General features: G+C 40.7%; 1 protein-coding gene across 5 annotated transcripts in view; it reads right to left on the reverse strand.

Annotated features, from left to right (window-relative positions):
• Positions 1–21,898, reverse strand: part of KIAA1549L (KIAA1549 like) — a 667,839-nt gene that overhangs the window by 473,492 nt on the left and 172,449 nt on the right. The window lies entirely within an intron of this gene.

Here is a 21,898-nt window from a genome sequence, read left to right on the forward strand (position 1 = left end):
GGCTGCCTCAGGATATTGAGCCCGCCTCCAGGATGGCCCCATCGGTCTGGCCACTGACAGACAGGTGCACGCTGTTGCTCACCACTCAGCCCTCCTTCAGTGGGCGCACCCGGCGGGACCACTGGCTCCAATGTGCTTAAGGTCCCACTTTGCAAATACTGCAGCAGCCCTCGTACCAGAAGCTAGGTAGGCTGCTGAGTCTCACGTCGGCCTCAGCTTCAATCGAGCGGTGGCCCATCATGCAGCCCCCTCCGTCAGCAACTCAACAGTGTCCACCAAATGGTTACCTCCCATCAGAGTCGGAGATCGCTGTCGGTTTGTAGGATGTATCTGGATACTATCAGATGTGTAGCAAAGATGGCGTAGGCTCACGAGCTCCGCTAGCTTACTACCACCATGTTGGACTGCTGGCCATGCCACTCTTCTGAGGCCGCTGCACCTGCTGCACCATTCAAATTATTACCCTGTTGCCTGCAAGATAACTGCATGGTTTAGTTGTAAAATGTAGCAATATTTTGTGTTTAGTGGAGTTACGACAACTTTTGGCCCAGGTGCCACTGCAGTTGCTGCACCATTTGAATCAAGCCCCTTTTAACTGCAAGGTAACCACAATTGTGAGTACCTTTATAGTAGTAAAATATGCCAATATTAGGTGTTTAGAGGAGTTCCAACAAATGTTGAGCCCGGTGCCACTGCACCTGCTACACCATTCAAAGCACACCCTGTTGTCTGTGAGGTAACTGCTCTTGTGACTGCCTGGTTAGTAGTAAAATATAGCAATTTTAGGTGTTTAGTGGGATGCCTGGGCCTTTTGGTCCTAGTGTCACTGCACCTACTGCATCATTAAAACCTGTTGTCTGCAAGGTAACTGCACTAGTCACTGCCTGTTTAGATTTAATAACTCCACTAAACACCAAATTATGCTATATTTTACTACTAAGTAGGCAGCAACTATTATTTGCAGAGCGGATCCCTGCATGAGCGAGTGTTTATTAAAATAAAGGAACTGAAAATAGGCATACCCGCCTCACATACTACGTTGAGAGTGGGCGGCCATATTAAGAGATTGGGAAACCTTGATTGAAGAAAAAGAGGGATTTTTGTTGGCTAGGGAAGGCTCACAGGGTAGGAAAGGTGGAAAAGTTAGTAGGAAACGGAAGCACATTGATTCGAATGTAAAACAATCAAAGAAGAGAACATTTACAGAGTCAAGCAGTGAATTTTGGGATTGCACAAACCATGGTAGTGTCGAGGACACACATGGGGACCAGCAGAATGGTCAAGAGAAGTATAGGAAATGTCTTAAGAGTGCTCAAAAATATTCCATTTTACAATGTATGTGACAAATCTTCTGGGAGCACAGAAGTGGAAATATGTTGCTCTTCAGATTTTGATTCTGATAAGGAGGACAGGAATGTGAGGAAAAGATCAAGTCAGTTGGAGAGCACTGTAAGCGGAGACAATAGGGTTTTGACTGACCCTTTAGGGGAGTTAATGTTTGATCCCATGCTGATTATGCGCAGACTTGGTTGATTAAGCAGATTCCTAAAGATTTCAGATAATGTTTAAAATCCAAATGTCCTAGTCCTAATTTAGTGAAAAAGGTTATGTTGACACCTGATTTGGACACTGTGGGGCTTATTTACAAGCCCTTTGTCCCACCACTGTGCCACTTTTTTCTGACACAGCGGTGGCGCAATCAGTAAGCCACACTGCGCCATATCTACAAACTGACACATTGGGTCAAATGCATCAGTTTGTAGAGGCCTGTGTGACATTATACCTGCGCCAGGTATAATGTATGCAGGCTAGGCGTTCCCACGCAAAAAGCCATGCAGAACTGAAGCAGTGAAATTTACATTTCACTGCGTCACTCTACGCCTTCACTGCGTCAAAATCCAGACCAGGCGTAAGGAATGACGCTGGGCTTTTTGAATGGGACTCACCTATCTGTTCTGGCACATTGCTGGAGTTGCATCACTTTCATGAGTAACTCCAGCAATGCGTCACTTTTGCGCCAACAGATGCGTCAGAATTCTGTTCATACTTGTGCCATGGAGCACTGTATTGTAAATACAGCGCATTCATCGTGACACCAGGACATTTTGCGCTGGTGCAAGGAAACTGACGCAACTATGCAGATGTGTCAGTTCCTTGTAAATGAGGCCTAAAGATTTTACTGTTCATTGGCAAAGGGGAACGAAATCCCAGGAAGGGATTGGATAAAGGCCTGAGGATGTGCCAGGACAGGTTGCTGGATCTTATGGGGCTGTTGAGAAAGATCTTTGGTATGGCAGAGGACGCATATGTGAAGGAGGGTTTTAATGTTAAAGTGTTTAGAGAATGGAAACAGAGGGCAGTTTGTCCTTTAAGCAATGCTAATACGGCCATTTCCGTGGAACACTGAAAAAGCATTCTACTAAAGATGGATCTAGAATTGGTAGAGCTAGCCAATAATGAGGAAGGTCAAGCTGCTAATGGATTAGTATTTGGAGAAGCCTTTATTAAAGAGATGTCGAAATATGTGAGAGGTTTTAGCTCTCTGAATAAATCTCGTTGAAAGATTAAAAAAGTGTTTGACAGGCATGTTTTTGGTTGGGACGGGGGAATAAGGGGTTGGTTCCCCGGTCAGGGTCCAGGCATTACAGGGACCTTATTTCCAAGAGGTTTTAGACTCAATATTTAGCAGACCTCTAACAAATCAGGAGTGTTTTACCCTCAAAAACAAAGATCAAGAAGGAGAGGAAACCAAGGAGAGCGTAGTACCCGGGGATCAGGTTAGACTAGACCCTTTTGTTACCCTGTTGAAACTGGGCAGCAGACTTGTACCGTTTTTCAGCAATTGGTCTCAGGAAACAGGAGATTCTTGGGTGCCGGAAATGGTGCAAGGTTATCACATAGACTTTGTGGAAGAACCAGTACAGGTATATCTCCTGGGAATGATAAGGTTCAATACAGAACTTACAGATTTGGTAAACAAGGAAGTTCAAGAATTAGTGGCACAGGGAGCTATTGTGGAGGTAAGAGAAAAAACAAAGGGAATTGTAAAGCAATATGTTTCTAGTAGAGAAAAAGGACAAGGGAATGAGGCCTGTAATAAACCGAGGTGTTTGAACAATTACGTAGAGTATCACCATTTCAAAATGGCAGGCATGCATTTACTAAGGGATGTACAGCATACAGGGGATTGGTTAGCCAGGTTAGATTTGAATCAGAAATATCTTCAGTTCAGGTGGGGTGGAGAAATTTGGAAGTTTATGTGCCTGCCGTTCAGTCTATCTCCGGCCCCTTGGTGTTTCACCAAGGTTCTTAGGCCAGTGGCAGTATTTTTGAGAGGTGTGCGTCTAATTATATATCTAGATGGCATTCAATCAATGCATCAAGAGAGAACAAAGGTGGTGGTTCACACAAATATGGCACAGTCCTTGTTGGAGGATCTGGGGTTTGTAGTGAACAGACAGAAGTTGTGTCAAATTCCGAGTCAGGAGACTCAGTTCTTAGAATTTTTAATAAATACACTAGAGGGACAATTGAAATTGCCAAAGGAAAAGGAAAAGTTGAAGCGTATGAGAAATGAAAAATATAAAAGATATTGAGTTTAGAGAAAGTCTCTTTGAGAATGTTGGCGAGAGTGGTAGGTTTGTTATCTTCTACGATTCGAGTTTTTTTTAAGACATTTGAATTATTGTGCACTTCAGAGATTGAAGACAAAATATCTAAGGGAGGGCTTGAGATATTCAGAGGAAAATGTGCTTTCAATGTAATTCAAGAAGGAGCTTGGTTGGCGGTTAAGGAATATGGAGGCGCGGAGTGGGAAAGCTATTTTTGGAGCAAATCCAGAGATGATTATATAATCAGATGCAAGTTTAGCAGGATGGGGAGCATTGTGGTGAGGTTTACACAGGATGAATATGGTCAGAAGAGGAGAGCAATTTACACATAAATTGCTTGGAACGTCTGGCAGGGTTCTTTGAAATAAGCAGTTTCTCATGAAGGACAAGGTGAAGTGATGATTTTTTGGGGGATGGACAATGTCTCTGCAGTAAGATATGTCAACAAGCTAGGAGGTCCAAAGTCAAAAGATTTGGCAGATTTGATAAAGGTGCTCTGATAGTATTTCTTGAGACAAAATATTTTAGTGCAAGTGAACACATATCAGAGCTGAGCAATGTGGAGACAGATTACTCCTGAAAGAATTATATGGATTTAAGCAATTGGACTCTGAATAGAACAGTTTTCCTGAGATTGATAAAACATTATGGCCCTTTCCAGGTAGACTTGTTTGCAAACAGGTTGAATGCCCAGTTGAAAATGTTTTACAGTTGACGTCCAGACCAAGAGTCAGTGGGGATAGATGCATCCAGACAGGATTGGAGGGTTCTCAGGGCTTATGCTTCCCCCTTTTCTATTATGATTCAAGTAGCCTTGATGGTATGCAAGTGGAAGGAGACGGTGGTGGTAGTAACACCTCTTTGGAAGTCTCAGGTTTGGTTTCCGATACTTCTGGAGATGTTGGTGGATTTTCCAATTCTGTTGCTGATGTTTCTAGAAATGTTGGTAGGTCCAACAGGAGTGTTGCACGATTAAGTGTTGGAAGGTCAGTTGAGGATGATGGCATAGATAATTTCAGGGGAGTCTTGGAGGTGCCAGACCTTTCACAGGGAGTAACAAATCCTTTTCATGGGTATCCTGGGAGTCCTGGGTGCCAGGTCCTCAAAAGATGTATAGATCGGCATGGCAAAAATGGATTTGCTGGTCTATAGAGGGATTTTGATCCCATTTCAGTGGAGCTTGTAAAGGTTGTGAATTATTTATCTAAAATATTGGAGAAAGGGATTGCCTTACAGAACAATTAATGTTCATTGATCAGCTATTGCCCCTGGTCATGTTTTAATTAATGGCATTACGGTAGGTCAAGACGTTCTGGTAAAGAGACTAATGAGGAATATAGGGATTCAAAACCACTGGTTTCGAGATATAACTCGGTTTGGGATGTAACCAAGGCATTGAATTATCTAGAAGATTTAGGTGCAAATGAGTTACTAGGTTTGAATGCATTATCTCAGACGTTAACAATTTTGTTGTGTATAGTTTAATTTCAAAGGGTATCAGATGGTAGAGCTCTAGAGGTTTCAAATAGGATCTTTTCCCCTGAAGAAATGTGCTTTTATCCAAACACAAAGACAAAAACACTTTCAGTGTCAATATCTTATCCATATCTTGATGATCTAGAAAATGTGTGTGTCAAAGAGTATGAGAGAAGAAGATTATGGATAAGATTGGTGAATGTGAAACAATTGTTAATTTCCTTTAGGCATCTTCAGAAAGCAGTGTCATCTCAAAGTGTTTGGAACACATTCTGTGAGGGGTGTGTCGGCTTCACTAGCTTTTATACTGGGGGTGCATCACAAGATATTTTGAGGTGTACAGGTTGGCCAAATGATGCCGTTTTTCAAAGATTTAATTTCAAACCTGTTGAGAATGCACACTATATCAGAAGTTAGCCTAGAGGAGTGTTGGGAGGAGTGGATCGGGGGCTGTGGCCTGCGTTTTAGCCAGGCATGCTGGTATGTTCATGGTAGGAGCAGTGACGTCTAGCCCAGCTACATAATAAAGTTGGAGGACAGGGGCAAATTTAAGGCTTTCTGCTAGCTTAGCTCAATAGGCCTGTGTCAATAGTTGCAACAGGATATTAGCAGGTGGATTTTCAGTTATCTCTAGATTTCACAGCAAGGTTCTCTCAAATCTCGTCCCAATCTTGGTATTTGGACAAAAGATCGAGTTGTAAAAATGTGAGTACAGAAATATCGGAAAACAAATATTGTGATACAAAAATATTGTGATGCAGAAGTAAAATCGTTGTTAAGAATATTGTTGCTGTTCATATCATTTTCAATAATGTAGCTGTAAAAAATATCATTTTATAATTATCGTAATGTGTTTCAGTTCATATATTAATTTTATGTGTCATTGTTTGTATAATTGTTAATAATATTTTTAAATATAGTTTGTAACTTAAATTGGTTTATCATTTTCAATTTAATTGCTAATAGTAATTTATAGTTTTGTAGTGAGTTGCTAGGTTTTAAGAGTTTAGTGTGTGAAGTTAATTAAGTATTAATTCATTAATTATTAATTAATAATTAATTTATTATGAGTTATTTAATTGATTATTAACTATGTAATTTGTGTGATTTTTTTGTTTTGTTATTTTTTAGGTATGGGATGGTGGATTTGTAGGGATATAGGATGAGAAGTTAATTAAGTGATAATTAATTATCAATTAATTATTAGTTAATTATTAATCATTTAATTGATTACTATGAAGCCGATTTCGATGTCGGATGGATCTGAGTCCATCCGACATCGATCTGGAACTGGGACAGACCGACTTCCTGTCGGCGGTCCCAAACCAGCATTTAGGATGCGACCGAACACTATACGGTCGCACTCCTATTCTTTACATAGAGAGCATGCATTCCGACCGGAATGCATGCTCTCATTGTAAAGAGCTGAGGTGCAGTTCATCCCTGCACCTCCACCGGGTGCAGGGATCACACGGCTGCCACCTGGAGACCTTGCACCTATGGGGGCCCTGCTGAGATCCCCAAAGTCATATTCCGACAGCTTTTCTGTGTCGGAAAGGCCTGCACAGAAAGGCTGTAGGAATCCACCACTGTAATCCCTGGGGCGGAAATCCCTTCGAACCTGTCGGAAGCCATTCAGAAAGCCTGTTCAGATTCCTTTCCGACCAGCCACATCATAAGGGGTCAGTCAGAAAGGAATCTGAATGGGACATTTCGATCCAGTCGGAATGGCTCCAAGCGATGGTCGAAGCCGTTTCCAGCTGGATCGAAATCGGCCCCTAAATATGTAAATTGTGTAATAACTTCAAATATTAGTTACATTTTGAGTGTGGGCTGTTGGGTTTGTAAAGGAATGGGCTGGGAATTCAATTATGTAATAATTAATTGTCAAATATTAATTTATTATTATGTAAGTCTGCACCTAGGAGAACCTTTACACTTAGAAATGATGAATTCATGCATTTCACTGATGTCAGTATGCTAGCTTTAAAACAGCCCTGGATATTACTCAGGTTGGCAGATATAGAGACGACAATCTTGGTATCGTCTGCATACATCATCCCAGAGAGACAAAATTATCTAATCAGAGCTGTCAGAGGAGCCATATACACATCATATATTGTGGGCTCAGTGATGATCCCTGTGACACACCATAAGGGAAGATAAAATTGTCAGATTTAAAAGGCGATAAAAATACACAATTCTGTCTTTTTGAAAGAAAAGGCTTAACCCAGTAGGGAGAAAAACCAGAAACTCCGATGCTCACTAACCACTCTACAAGCACAAGATGAGCAGCCACATTGAAAGCTGCAGAGAGGTCCGATAGGACCATGGAACTGATCCTACCTCATCCATGATTCTCTAATGTCATCAGCTACAGTGAGCAGGGTTAACTCAGTGCTATGCAACCAGACTTTGTACAGTAACTGGTGCTTTTTCAGATAACTTGTTATCTGGGAATAAACCAAGCTTTCTCTGAACTTGATCTGGAATGGAAGTCAACACATTGATGTATAACTAATGAGGATGATCATGTATACAGGTGGCTTTTTTAGGACTTTTTCCACAAACTGATTTTTTTCCAGGTAAGATGTTATCTTGGAATTAAGATAGTTTTTAATGAACTTGATTTAGAATGGAAGTGGAGAAATAGGTCTATAATTAGTGAGAATGGTCGGGCCTACAGATGGCGATTTTGGTAGCAGAACTATACATGCATTTTCCAAATTAGGTGGCGGTTCTGCAATGGCTAGAAACGTATTAAAGATTTCTGCAGTTTGTTTGTTTTTAGATCCTTAGCAAGAGCTAGGATCCCAGGGGGCAAGGATCCATGGATAACCCAGATTTTATTGAATTAATTTAAGATCTCAGCGTCTTTGTAGTGAAAGGGGGTAATGGAGCCTAACATACTGGATCCCCATCCTCACCAGGAAATCAGTGGCCCAGGCCCTCTTCACCAGCCGTCCGAGTACGGCAACGCCCTCTATGCCAGTAACACCAAGCAACTACTCAACCGCCTCCTGACAATCCAGAACACAGCAGTAAGACTCATCCTCAACCTCCCTAGAAGAACAAGCACCTCTCCACACCTCAGATCCCTCCACTGGCTCCCGTTACAGAGAAGGTGCCTCTTCAAGCCCTTCACTAATGCATACAAGGGCCTCCACATCGGACCTGCCTACCTCAACCATCGTCCCACCAAGGACCACCGCTCCTCCTCTCTCACCCTGGCTCACACCCCCCACATCTTCCGGAACCGCTACGGAGGTCTTTCCATCTCCTACATCGCCGCTAAGTCCTGGAACGACCTTCCCCTACAGCTGCGCACATGCCCTACGCTTATGGAATTTAGAAAAAGGCTCAAGAAATGGCTCTTTGAGCAAGGACTTCAGGGCGTAGCGCCTGAAAACCCAGCAGGTGACAAGCTGCGGTTTAGAAGAACCCTCTGATTGATTGAGTGATTAAGTACACTAGCTGGAACACCGACAGGAATATTATAACTGATGCATTTTGACAATAAAGACCATATTTTCACAATTTTATCATTAACAACATCTGCCAGACTGTCACAATATCCTGAAATAGATAATTGTACTGAAACAAGCTACCGGGTACAAAAAAAAGGCTTTTAAGAATGGTAAAAACATCTTTTGAAGAGTTCCTAGAACTCTCAATCTTACCCGTAAAAAAGCGGGAAAGGCTGAGTGAATGCTATGATGACATTTCTTAAAAGCCTTAGACCCATGTCATAATCCTTTCTCCAATGTCATTTGAAAGCTTTGCATTGTAATTTAGTTGCCCTGAGCTCCTCTGAATAGCATGGCGACAATGGTATGGTTCTATGTGATATTATGGTCTGGACCAGGAAAGTATTATCCAAAGAATTGGACAACCAGGTGTTAAACGCAGAAAAGTCATGAGAAAGAGATGACAAAGAATTGAAATTAGTGGCCGCTAGAGTAGACATCAACTTCTCCTCAGGTACCTTATGGCAGGGTCTAGCTAACCTATCTTAGAGTTTTTGAATAGGGGAGTTCAGTGTCTAAGGGAGATTGATATTGAATGGCACCTGAAAAAGATCAGACTAGGTAACTAACCAAGTTGAAAAAGATGAAAATTAAATCTAAAATGTGGCCTGCCTGATTTTTGGCTGAGAAAAAACTTGTGTTAGGCCCAAGACCAGAACACTTGAATGCATTTCAGCAAGTCTTTGTCAATCTCTATCTAAATGACTATTCAGAACTCCCAATAACATAAAACTGAAGGACAAGAGAAGACAAGTATTCCACCAAATTGACCACAAAGCTGGTCTTAGCTCCAATGGCCTGAATATCACTAACCCTGATCAAGTAAGAGTGTCATTAACTTTAATCGAGAAAGCTAAGCATTCACTATTTGTAATGTGCGGGACCAGTATGAACATGCATAATGGGGTATTCTTATGAATAATGGCCACCACTATGCTGTGCTTATTCAGGGGTTCAATTCTTTTTTGGGAGCATCCTGCGGGAATAGCTAACACAATGACATCACTACAGATTAATTTTGCCACATTTCTGTTAACATTGTATATCTGGCATAAAATCTGAAAGCATCTCTAAAATATTTTTAAAAAATGGTGTTTCACTAAAAACATGCCATGTAATAAAAACTGCCTAAACAGTCTATCTAAAATTCATGGCCAGGCAGGTGTTGATGATTGTATGATCAGAGACCCTGATTCCAAGTGTAAGGCCGATACAAAACTTATAAAGGTGACAATCACCCTGTTCTAATCTATCTGAGGGGTCCGGATGGCAGATATGAAAGTACTTGTTTTTGTTATTCAAAGCAAAAAAGTGAATCGGAAGAATAAACATGCCTGAAGTATCTAGTAAAAAAACAGGTCAACTGGCGCTGGCTCTGGCCTGGCCTCAGATGGGGGAAGATAGGCTTGCATTTGGTGCACCAGCGACACGAACGCGCACCAGCCTGCTTGATGTGGCACCTTGTGTCACTGCCCATGTTCAGACGGTTGAGAACTGGACCGCCGACTGTGCTGAAAGACTGTGCAGCATCACACAAGGAGGTACCACCTACCCTCCTTAAACAGAAGTGTAAACCGCAACACGAAGACACAGGCTTATGCCCAAAAGGTTTTTAAAATATTATTAAAAAGCCCTTTAAAAATACCCCCAGAAAACGGACAACTAACTTTCAAAAAGTACAAGTTCTCATTTAGATGTCTGAATCTTGGCAGACACACATCAGCCTGCTTTATGTGGCCGGTCGTTTACTTTGCACCTCTGGTGGCTGACAACATTAAAATATGGTGGGGTGCAATGTCCAAAAAACTCACCATATATGGTGCAGTTGCTGGTCTGTATAATTGCGGCAAGACGACGGGACTCTTCACATTTTAATTTAGGACAGCTCCTCAGCAGTGGATAGTTGTTCCTCACTGGGGATCCTGGTGAGTGCAGCAGGAAAGGACTTGACACCTTCTGTAGCACAAATCCAACCAATCTGGTTGGAGCAGGCTATTCCAGCACTCATTTTGAGGCTGGGGGCCTGTACCTGCTATCCCTCAGCTGTTTTATAGCGTTGGGATTGCAAGCTTTGAAGTATGCATGACAGATTGGCTGGCTGTAGACAGCTGGCCAATCTGTAATGTGCACTGCCAGGGCTGGAGTAATAGTAACAGGAATCACTCAGCCCCGCACCCTGCCCACGCACTGACAGCATGAGCCTGGGCAAATTATAATAAAATGGTATCTATTACCATTTTATTAATGTGTGTTTACCTTCTGTGCTCTCAGCAGGTGGGGCAACGCTCCTCCGCCCTCGAGGAGAAACCGCCCCTGCCGACGGTCGAGAACGAAACCTCCGAGTTGTGTTAGGGTTTGACAGATAGCATTTATAGAACTTATAGAAATGTTTCCTGTTCAACGGCACCAGTACTATGCTAATCATTGCTTCAATGAGGCATGTTTTGTGAACATTTCTATCATTGTGACCCAACCTCCTTTCGCATTAACTTGTGATTTTATTCGGTGGAAGATTGAGGACTCCTTTTCTAGAATAGACAGCAGTGTTAGACCTCACTGGGATGCTCCGTACAATAAATTAAATTATCCACAGTAATTCTCTCTATATGTTCTCTACTTGGAAACGCTAAGAATTTGCTCACTTTCAAAAGTTGCATTTCCTTCAGTAGTTCACACTACAACAACTCTTCTTAAGTAGTTCATTTCTGTTACTAAGTTGTGTCAACCATCCGTTCATTCACTTAGTTTATTTTCTCATGTAGATGGAGATTTACAACTTCCTAGCGTCAATGTGGTCAAAAAAAGATTTGTGTTGGATACATGAGTACCCAGCACATAATTGTAAAAAAAATTAATGAAGGGGCCATCTGTTTTTCTTAGGCACCTGCTCTCAGCTCCAATGAATTCCAGGGTTGTTGGAAATAAATTCTTCTTGCACTACCCTACACATCCTCTCGCCATATCACCCTTGCAGGTTCTTTTCCTCCAAGATATTTCTCCATTTGTCACAGTTATCCTATGCTTTTCTGCTTCTTTCTCCCCATTCCTCCATTCTTTCTTTTGTTCTCAGTCAAAATCTCATGATAGAAAGGAAGTTCAACCCCCCGAAAATGAGTGCCAATGACCATCACTTGCAACCACCAGCACAAACCCATCCTCATCAGTCCTCACACACGCTGTCGTCGTTACAAGTCTCTGGAGTTGAAACTGCCCACTATGGTGGCCGAGTGTTCTCTTTTACTGTTGCAAAAGCCTGGAGTTCCCTCTCCATGTATTTCAGACAAGTATTGTCTCTGCTCTTCTTCAGGAAATACTCAAAAACATTTCTACTCAGTAAATAATGCTGCCTAGTTTACAAAATCTAAATATTTTAGCACCCTGACGCTTTGGTGTCCGTGCGCTATACAAAAACCAATACAAATAACTATTAACATAACAAACTGCAGAGACTTCACTCAATGATTCTGCATTGCTACCCTTAGACAGATATTCTCCTGACCAATATTTTATCCCTGTAGCCAGTAGTCTATAATCATTAATACAATGCGTGAAGATGTGTGTGACTAGATCTAGGGCATTCCATATTGCTAATACTCTTAAGGATAGGGTAATGCACAGGACACCAGATGAAGTAACTGTGGCCTCCTGGGAAGGTTATAGCTAGATTATAGAAATCAAAAGAAATCCACAGAGTAAAAAATCGAGAGAAATATTTATCCCCCATTCGTTACAATCCGGCAGCCATTTTGGCATTTCTTGATTCATTACGGCAATTTATTATTCATAAATCTCCAACCAGCTTATTTCTTTGGGCCTATAGAGTTATAAATAGGATACAATTCAATTAACTCCTTAATTGCGGCGCAAATTCCGCCGCATGTGGGAGTTTTATTGAGTGGGTGGGGCCGCGTCGGCCAACGGATGTGCACAGCACTAGCGAGATAGTGCTCGCGATGGCCGTTGGCTGATGTGGGCACGGAACAGGTTAATGAGACGGTCCTATTCTTCTTTAGAATTATATTTGGATCATACCTGACAATAATTCATAAGGGATGTTGAGACATCTGAATCCGGGGTGGGTGGAGAGATCATTGCCCCTCACTGGTCAGGATGTTTCCATAAGTTAGTCCTCATGAGCAATGTATGTATGAGAGTTGTTTGAGTTGTAGTGTGTGAAAGGTAATGGCATGTATCACCGGGATATGAACACTGTATATATATATATATTTTTAATATTACAAAGGCTAATTGATTGGTTTTTGTATATTCTTGTTTTTTGTAAACATGTATAGATTCATATATCCATGTTGGAGTGATTATCTCTTGTCCTGAGGAAGGTGTTTTTTTTTAATACAGACAGCCACCGAAACGCGTCGACTGTCACTCCAGATTGTGGTGACATTTGTGAAACTGGTAATATCAAATGTATAAAACTGTTTATATCTCACAAATGATCTTGATGTAGTGTTTGTTCCTTTTGATGATTAGAAAGTATTTTTTCTAGCAATTTCTCCCTATGATCAATTGTGTACATTGAATTATGTGTATGTTTTTATATTTTTTAATGATGTATAATGATCTTTTGTTCATGAATATTTGAAGATTTTTAACAAAACATTTCTAAATTGTGGACATATTGGGCCTTTGATGGTGTTATGCTCTGGTGATAGTTTGGATGTGAAGAGTGGTTTGGCTCTGTTGTGTGAAGTATACCTTAAGGGGATCTGTTTTTGACTACGGTCTATCTGGTACCCTACCCCTTTGGTGGTTAAGGGGCCCCTCCCATTTGTTTTGTGTGTTGTGCATGTGTGTGGACATGCCCGGTATTTGTATCTTTCTCTGCATACTGCAGATCTGGCTCTCTGCCCTTGATCTGTCTCTATCTACTTTTCTTTTTTCTATTTTCTTTCTACTTTTTCCTGTTTTGTTCCCTTTTCTTCATTTTCCCTCTTTTTGTTTATTTTCCCTTCTTTCTTCTTATTTGCTTGAGTATTTATTCTATGTTCTTAAATATGATCCTCTTAATTTTATCCTGTTGTCCGATGTCTTTGATCATTGTTTCTATTCACATCTCCTTTTCCTCATTTTTCTTAAATCCTTTGTCCTTAACCATACCTCTTTCATTAGTGTATATTTGTCTTATTTCCTTATATGTTCATTATATTTGTTTCCATTGTTCCCCATGCAGTTTGTCATTATTGTATCCGCCCCCCTGTTTCTTAGTCATCAACATGTTTAATGTTGTTTCGTGGAACGTTCATGGTCTGGGTCATCCCATCAAGCGTCAACAGGTACTTTTTCATTTATCTAAACTAAATTGTCAAATTGCCTTTTTTCAGGAAACTCATTGTAATAATGTTGAATCTCTTAAACTAAAATGCTAATGGGTGGGTCAGGTGGTTTTCTCTCTAGCTGTCAATCGTAGGTGTGGTGTTGTCATTCTCTGCCACAAATCTTTGAAATTGCAAATTTTATCTACTGAAAATGATACGAGTGGACGATGGGCAATACTTAATGCCATGGTCTATGATAAGCAAATCACCTGTTTTAATATTTATGGACCAGTTAAATCTGACCCAGACTTTTTGCATTCTATCAAAATAAAATTATCCTCAATTACTAACCCCAATATCATTATTGCTGGTGACTTCAATGATTGGCTGGACCCCTTTTCTGACAGGAAATAAGATTGTAAGTTCAAACCTGACAAATCTCCTAAGGCATTTCAAACTGCTATTGCTTGTCATCCACTCTTCGCTGCTTGGAGAATTTGTAACCCTGAAAAACGAGAATTTACTTTATTTTCTAATGTACATCATACCATGTCTCATATTTATTACATTCTCGCCTCAAAATCTTTACTCCCTTCAATTCAATCTTCTGAGATTGGTTCCATTTTTATGCCCCTGTTTCTCTTAATTTGGATTTATCATTCATCACACCTAAGCATGCTAGATGGCGATTCAATAATCTTTTGTTATCTGATCAAGCCTTTATTTCTGGTGCTACCTGTTTTATAAATGAATTTTTTCAATTTAACAAATCAAGTGACACTTCTGTCCATAACAATTGGGATGCTTTTAAAGCATCTTTCAGAGCATTCACTATTTTGTACACTGGCAAAAAGAAAAAATCATTAAACTTACAATATCTTTCCACCCTCAATTTGACCAAATCCCTTGAACACACTTATTATACCTCTAAGTCTCCTGTCCACCTGCGAGACCTCATCAAAGCAATATCTGATTTAAATAAACTTGCCACAATCGATGCCTGTAATACCCTTGTTAAAATAAAATCCAAATACCATGGAGGCCAGAATAAAACAGGCAAGTTATTGGCCAATTATTCGCAATACCATCAACAACACTTTCCTAAATTCTGATCTAGACATTGTCAACGCATTTCAATCTTACTACCATTCATTATATGTTGATTATACTAATCTTCTGTTAAAAACATCCATTCATTTTTACATGATCTCCCTTCCCCCTCTTACACACCGGACACTATGGCTCTCTTAGAAAAGGATATCTCAGATCAAGAGATTTTAGATGCAATAAAATCCCTGATGACTTTTCATTGAATTTATCTCCTCTTTTTCACATATTTTTGTCCCACGTTTACATGATCTTTTCACCCTTTTTCTATCACATTCCAAACCTGAGGGCTCCTTTCTTGAAGCCCTCATCGTCATTATCCCTAAACCTGATAAAGACCATTCCCTTTGTCAAAATTATCTCCCAATATCATTAATTAATTATGACTGCACATTTTTTTAAAAAGTCCTTGCCTCTAGACTAGAGGGTGTCATGCCCTTCCTTATAAAATCTGACCAATCTCGATTTACAAAGGGAATACTAACCTCTGATAAAGCTAGGATGATCTTGAATATCCTTGCTATGGAAAAGTGTTATCCTGACCCCCTAGCTGCTTTATCACTAGATGCTGAGAAAGCATTTGATCGTATAAATTGGCAATTTATGTTCAAATCTTTACACTGGTTCGTTTTGGTCCCAAATGTATTTCTTTTATTAAATTATTATATTCAACTCCTCGAGCGTGTGTCTCGGTCAACGGTCTACTATCCCCCTTTTTTGACCTACACAGGGGCACCAGGCAAGGTTGTCCCCTTTCCCTTCTTTTATTTCGTTTATGTCTCGAACCCTTTTTTGAACGCATTCGCCATAACTCCTTGATATCTGGTTTCCAACATAAATCCCATGAAATTAAATTATCTGCATATGTAGATGATATTTTAATTTATCTTTCGAAACCTACAACTTCTCTACCTCCCTTCTTACAAGAAATTGATTTGTATTCAAAGGTATCTGGTTACAAACTAAATTTTTCAAAAACTGAGATTTTACCTCTAAATTCCTCGTGTTATCAATTCATGTTTTTCTAACACTAATTTCAAATGGTGTCCCTCTAAATTAAATACCTAGGTGTTTGGTTTTCTCCTACCATTCCTCAAACTCTATCCCATAATTTTAGCACATTAAAAACGAAAATTCAAAATTCTTTCTCCACCTGGTCTCCTCTTCACTTATCTTGGTGGGGTAGACTAGACACCATCAAAATGATGATTGTACCACTCATCTTATTTTTACTCTCTATGTTACCTTTTAAGATTCCTAATTATTACTTTAATCAACTCAATTCCCTTTGTTCTAAATTTCTCTGGAACAACCAACCTGCTCGTATTGCATTATCTAAATAAATCAAACCAAAAAACGAAGGGGGTGTACGATTTCCTAATTTTTAATTTTACCACACCGCTTTTTTACTCAGACAAGCTTATACATTAAACAAACAATATCACGATGAACCAATTCCCACCTGGATCACTTTTGAACGCTCTCTACTAAATTAATTCTCTTTTTTCGGAACCTGTTTTATGTTCAATTGTACGTTTATAGCTAAGCACCCTATTTTAAAATACATACAACATCTGTTACATTCACTGTTTGCTAATGGTTCCAACTTCCATCAAGCTTTCCTTGCCTTCTCTATTTGGTATAACAAATTTATTAAATTTAGACATAAATCTTTCTATTTCAAACATTGGAAAGAGAAGAATATTATTTCTTTCTCATAATTCTGTGATTCCTTTTAATACTTCACAAGAATGTTATGATTTACCTTCCTCTTGTCTACCCCAACATTCTCAAATATCACGGGCACTCCAGGAATTTATTTCAAATAACAATTTTCCACATAATGTCTCTCCATTTTCCCCCTTGATCCCTTTGTATAAAATTTCTCCTGATGTGAATATGAGAGCCTCTCTTATATAAAAACTTCTTTCCACTTCTAACTCAGAAAGACCAAAAACATCAATTGAATTATCTTGGGAACTTGATCTCTCGATAGCAATTTCAATCCAAAGAATGGGATAAGCTATGGCACAAAGTTTTTACCACCGCTAAAGCTGCTAATATCATACAATCGCTGTTTTTTATATACATAATCGAACACCTGTTTCTCTACATAAAATCCTCTCCTCTTGATGGTCTTGCTTATCTTCTAATGGTACTTTACTTCATTTATTGTACTACTGCCCTAATGTTTTAAAATTTTGGGACTCTGTATGGTTCAAATGTTCTAAGATTTTTCATTATTGTATTCCATTATCTATTCAAAGTGTATTTCTTGGTTCCATGTCTAATGATCTTCATATTACTTCGTTGAGATTGAATTTACTTGATCTCTTTATTGCTGTGGAATTTAAAGTTATTCTTACTTGTTGGAAAGACAACTCAAAAATTTGTATAATAACTTAGTGGAACTTTATCTGTGATGAACATAGAATCTTTACTGATTCTTCTTCTTCAATACCACAAAAAATGTAACCCGACTTACTTTAGTTACCCTTTACTACCTTTTTATCTACACACTCATCCTTACACTAATTAGTAATTATATTTCTTCTCTCTATTCCCTCTCCCTATTTCCCTCCCTCCTTTCTTCCCTTTTCCCTTCTACCTATCCTTTCTCTCTCCCTCTTTTCAATATTAAAAAAATATACTCACAATTATTAATTAATAGGTACCTAATTGTTCCTTTCATTCCCATGCATAAGGTGGTATATTTTCCTCTTATATTTCTCTTGTTACCATGTTACTTTTCTTCCTTATGCTATTTGCAACTAAGGTACTGTTTTAATTATTCAGTAAAAATTATCTAAAAAAAATAAGTTATTATTATCACTATCGTTTTTTTGTATTAATATGATTAATAGTACTAGTAGTGGAAGGGGAACAATCTTTACATCGCACTACATTTACAACGCAGTCATTACATCACAACATCCTTTACAACACATGTCACTAAAACGCATCCATGACATTGCATGTCACTACAACGCATGTCACTACAGCGCAGGCATTACATCGCATGTCATTACAACGCATACCATTACAACGCATAGTACCCCTACACTATCCAACACTTACCCTACTGTTGCACTCCCTGTAGTTAGAATAGTAATTTTTACCCCTACACTATCCAACGCTTACCTTACTGTTGCATCCCCTGGAGTTAGAATAGTAATTTTTACCCCTACACTATCCAACACTTACCCTACTGTTGCACCCCCTGGAGTTAGAATAGTCATTTTTATCCCTGCACTATCCAACACTTACCTTAAATGCAATGTAATGGTATGCGTTGTAATGGTATGCGTTATAAAGGTATAATGCGATGTAATGGAATGGGTTGTAAATGTAGTTTTAAAACATTTATTGTAGTGGTATGCGATGTAAATTTATGCATTGTAAAGGATGTTGCAATGTAAAAACTGCGTTGTAAAGGGAAGCGTTGTAAATGTATGCGTTGTAACATCATACATTCGTAGTGGAAGTAATAAAGGTGAAACAGTAGTAGCTGTAGAAGTAGTGGCATTATTATTATTATTATCTTATTATTATTAATATAAACCTTTCGCCACTCATTAATTTCTATCTCATTCAATTCAGTATGACCAAAAAGCAGATTTAATTTGAATTGTTCTCAGGAATGTTTGCATCAAGATCATACAATATCCTCTGTAAGTACTGATATATGTAATATGGGCCTGATTACGATGTCGGTAGGAAAGTGTTGCAGGGATTCTGCACAAATACAGAACTATGCACAGGAAATGGGACCTTGGTGTATAGGGACTGAGTCTTCCTAGCATTTTAGTACCCTCAAACCCAGGACCGACTAGCTATAGTGTCTCACTTGCTCTCCTACTCACTCCCAAAGAAACAAATGATTAGACACCCCAAAACACAACACTCCCAGTTCACTAAGGAATTGCGGTAACAAGACACACCTTTTCGCTCACTCTCTTGTTGTCGTTCACAATAAGATCTGATAGAGACACAAAACAGTTTAAAATATTTATTTTAACTAATGTGCCCTAACAAGCAGTATACATGCCACAACAAGCGGGAACATGCATAGCACAAATATTGTCAGCATAGCAGTCAGTCCATAAATCATAAAGGGGGATGTCTTCATAAAAAGACAATGGAGAAAGCACGATAGTGCCTAATCTCCCTCCCCTTGCTAAGAAGAAATATTATTATATAATAGAAGATCTCTGGGATTTCTCAGCAGACTCAATACCTTAGCCTATAGATGGTAGATCTACATCATGGGCGCTCATCTCTCTGGAAATTCCCTCTCCAAGTGTGTGTTACCTGTTTGTGCACCCCACTAAAAACCCAAGGAGGCTGTCTAAACAACAGCTGTATCCGTATGTTTTGTCTAAGGGCTAAGAACTGGTTAGAACAAAATAACAAGGGGCATTGTTGTTCGACCTTGCACATAAATGTTCAGTCAAAATCCCAGGAACATGCAGAGAGCGAACACAGCAATGAGTTCTCATGTGAAATCAGTCTTTGGAAATATTGCAAAAAAAATAAAGACGTGTAGTAACGTGTGCAAAGCAGCAGGCAAGCTGCAACGAGCTCATGCTAAGTTAGTGAAAAACAACACTGTCCCTATGTGCCACGTGACAAAAGCCTCGTACCGACAGTCGGATTCTCCTACACCGTGGGCCCGATTACAATGCCGTAGGAAACGGCTTCGACCCTCCGTAAGAGCCATTCCTACGGCATTGTAATTGGCTGTTCGGATTCCTTTCCGACCGATCTATTTTGATGGGGTCAGTTGAAAAGGAATCCAAACCATGTTCCCGAATGGCCTCCGACGGACTCAGAGAGCCCGCCTGCCATTCGGAAAGCCTCGAGTAATTACAATGGCAGATTCCTACAGCCTTTCTGTGACGGCCTTTCCGGCACAGAAAGGCTGTGGGAATTCGACTTTGGGGGCCCCCAGCAGGGCCCCCATGGGTGCAAGGCCACCGGATGGTGGCCCAGAGGGCACCTATGGTGCCCCAGTGTTGATCACTGCACCCGTTGGCAGGCACGTTGAGGTACCTACCACCGGGTACAGGGATGAACTGCATCTCAGCTCTTTACAATGAGAGTATGCATTCTGGTCGGAATGCATGCTCCCATTGTAAAAAATAGGACTGCGACTGAACAGTGTTTGGTTGCATCCTAATTGCTGGGTTGGGACCGATGACAGGAGGTTGTTCTGTCCCAGTGCCCAAACGATTTCGGGCAGACTCAGGTCCGTCCAACATCGTATTCGGGGCTCGTGTAGGAACCCATCCGCCCAACTCGGTCGGAAACAATTCCGACCGCCCAATTCGATGTTCGCAGTAAGAAGGGAAACCGTTCAGTCATTCCGAATTGGTTCTGACAGGCATTCAGAGAGTCTGAGTCGGTCAGAGCCAATTCGTACAGCTCTACGGACCGTGCTTCCGACCGACCGATTACGATGTCGGATTCCGACAGCCTTTCTGACTCGGACTGTCCGACAGAAAAAGGCTGTTGGAAACTGACTTTCGGGGGCCCCTAGCAGGCCCCCCTTCATCTTGAGTCCTCTGGTTTTGGCCCGAGGGGTTACCCAATGGACCCCCCTGTAAAACCATGCACAGTGTGGCAAGCACCACAGGGCCAAGGTTTTCTGTAGACACCCCTAGGTCGCTTTGCGAGGCATGCAGTATACACTACAGTGTGGAAGCTCTCCGGCCCATCTTTTTCATTGGCTTAAGTCCTAAATGCTGACTTCTGATTGGTTTTGGGCATTGTTAGTCCTTCCTCCTGACGAGCATGTTGTCATTTGTATCCTTCCACAGCTATCGGCCCCTTTACTCCTTCACTCTTTTCTTCTCTGTCTCCCCCCCTCCCCACCCTCCCTTCCGCAGTCTGTAACTTCTCGGACCTCCCCACCCTGCCCGCTCGCCACCGGTACTCTAGGGAGAGAGGTGCCCAGGAGCAGCGTTGCACCTTTGCCTATGCTTGTTATTTTCTGCGCACCATGCGCACTTTCACTTTCATTGTTCTTTCACAATGGCGGCTGCCGCACATACCACTCGCGGGACCCTGCCCGTCTCTGAGCTCCCGCACAGCCGGTGACATCCATAAACCCACTTTTTGTTCACTCTTAATATAGCTGCCACGTCTCACGTTTCCATTCCTACCAAGAGCTTCAACACGAGAGCGGTGCAGCCGGGGGACGAAGCTGAGGCTACGCTCACTTTGGCTGCACAAAACATGGTTTGAGGTCACCGGTATACAAAGCCATCGGACTTAAAATTACCCAAGCCCGCAAAATCTCATTTACTTCGTGTTGCGTGCTTGTGTGCCAAAAAATATGTGTATGCGACTGCGTGTGTAAATTTCAAGAAATTATAATTTTTGTGCGAGGGAGCACGTGTATTTATTGTATGTGTGTGATTAAATATTTGTGTGTTTGAACATCTGTTGCTGCATACCGTGCATGTGCACTGCTTCTGTGGGAGTACGTTTCTAAATATAGCCATATGTATGTGTGAGTATTGTATGCTTCAGAGTGCATTCCTACGCACACGTGTATCCGTTGGCTGTGGAGACCTTGAGACATCAACTGACATTTGGCTTGGGTTTGAACTACTTGTTCAATTACACGGCTTTCACTCGGAGGCTGTGTCCGCAGTTTAGTGGACAAATTGGATCCATTGAGTGATTTTGTGTTTGGACTGGAACTGTTCCGAGTGCTTTCACAATCTTGTAGATATTTCTTAGGATTGTATGCTTTACCAACAGTTTTTTTTGCCTACGGACTTCTGAAGTTTTGCAGTGATTTGTACACTATGCTGTTGGGGCATTATGGGAATAGTAGTTCGTGCATGACTTGGAGGAAACCTCGAGGCCGGCATTTGAGTTTAAAACTACACATTAC

Source organism: Triturus cristatus, chromosome 3_2 (assembly GCF_964204655.1).
Source record: "Triturus cristatus chromosome 3_2, aTriCri1.1, whole genome shotgun sequence".
NCBI lineage: Eukaryota > Metazoa > Chordata > Amphibia > Caudata > Salamandridae > Triturus > Triturus cristatus.